Raw genomic sequence first — 1,920 nt, forward strand, 5'->3', positions numbered from 1 at the left:
TCGGTCCAAAGTAGGGATGGGATATCGATATCGATATCGATATCGATATTTTGCTTTCGATATCCCATCCCTAGTCCAAAGCCAAGAGATGCTTTTATATGACCAACGCTTCTTCAAGGTCATCCATGTCACGTTTTTCGAGTAAATTTTGCAGATAACAGTATTGGAACAATGTTTAAATTTTTACACTAATGGAAAAACATATTTGTTTTTAAACGAAAATTTTTATTTTTTTGTAGAAAAATAGTGAATCGCATAAGAAATTTATAGGATAAACTTGTTTTGAAATTCATTTGTGCTTCATATAATCTTTTGAACCAGTTTATGCCAAAAGCCATTTTTTAGTTATCCAGTGAAATATTTTACAAATTTTCTAAGAATGTAAATCTTCAAAAAGTTTAGATACATAACACTAAGTGAAGCTTTTTAGTATAAATTGTTTTAATTCTCTACCCTTGTAAGAGTAAGTAACATACTTATATTTTATATTGATAAAATCTATGTAAATTCTCTTTATCGGTTGTACAAAAATTATTAAAAAAAAAAATAAATATGATACATGCTTATGAAATATTCTACTGTACAAGGCACTCAAAAATAAACCGCATTACCTGAGGGTTGCTGTTCGAAGATAGTAAATTAGTTCTTTTCATCTCAACAGATATTTTCCGATATGTCCTGTGGTACTGAAGAGATTTAAATGAGCTCATTATTTTTCCAAGGACAAGCTTTCTGATCCAGAGAACCTTCTATTTTTCAGTAACCACAAAGAAATTTTCTCTTTTAAAGAAAAGTATTTTTTGATAATGAGCTGACTCTCCCATTACTATCAAATGCGTATCAGCATTATAATGGTGTATATAAAACAAAATTACCGTTTTTCAACCAAGTATTTGTTTCTATAATATAAAATAAAATAAATTCTTAAAGTATAGTCCATTGTTATCTACCGTCATTAGCCATCTGTTGACCAATTACTCGATCCCACGTTGATGCCATTCTTTGGGATGGCTTTTAAAAAACATTTGGACTAGCAATTTCAACTTCCGCAAAATTATCAAATCTTTTCCCTTGAAGGAAATGAAGGCCAATGATCAATCCAAAAAGGCCATGGATCGAAACAAGTAGTAATCCGATGGTGCGAGGTCTGGATTGTATGGTGAATGAGCCCTTGTTCTTTAAACTTTTCTTTGGTTCAACGGAAAGTGTGAAGACGAGCATTATCTAGTTGGAATAAAACTGCTTTTCGCTTGATAGAAGTAGGATAACGCTCTGACAACTTCGCGTACAATCTTTCCAGTTGATCACAGTTGAGTTCACAATGAATAGAGCATGGATTAGGAACAAATTCGTGATGAATAACACCTTCAAAATAAAAGAAAAAACACAAATTCAAATTGTCCTCTTGCAGTAACTGGAAAAGCCGTTTGACAGCGATCGGGTATAGATATAGCCATAGCTCACGGGTATTCAAATTTCGCCAGTAAACCCCCTTTTCATCACAGGAGACAATCTTCGGATAAAACTTCATACCAGAAGGGGTTTTCAATAATGTTTCACAAATTTCTAATCTATTAGTAGATTGCTTAGGAGTAAGTTCGAGAGGACCAGTCTACTGCCCTTTTTCACCTTCCTCGTGGAGAGTAAATGATGACTAATAAGTATCTTTCGACAAACTACCCTCTCTGATAAGTTCGCGAGTACTTATGGACAGATTTGACCCAACAGCTTCCAGCAGAACCTCATCAATATCCATAATTGCTCGCCCGGAGCCCTTCTTCTTTTCCAACGTCGTATCTCCACTGCTAAATTTTTCAAACCAACGAAATTAATAATTTCACGAGTTGCTTTAACGGCTGTGAAATATTTTTTTCCAGTGATGCCTTAAAATTGCAAGAATTTCGTAGGATACTGTCATGT

Source organism: Halyomorpha halys, unplaced genomic scaffold (assembly GCF_000696795.3).
Source record: "Halyomorpha halys isolate HHAL.00 unplaced genomic scaffold, Hhal_1.1 Scaffold794.1, whole genome shotgun sequence".
NCBI classification, from domain to species: domain Eukaryota; kingdom Metazoa; phylum Arthropoda; class Insecta; order Hemiptera; family Pentatomidae; genus Halyomorpha; species Halyomorpha halys.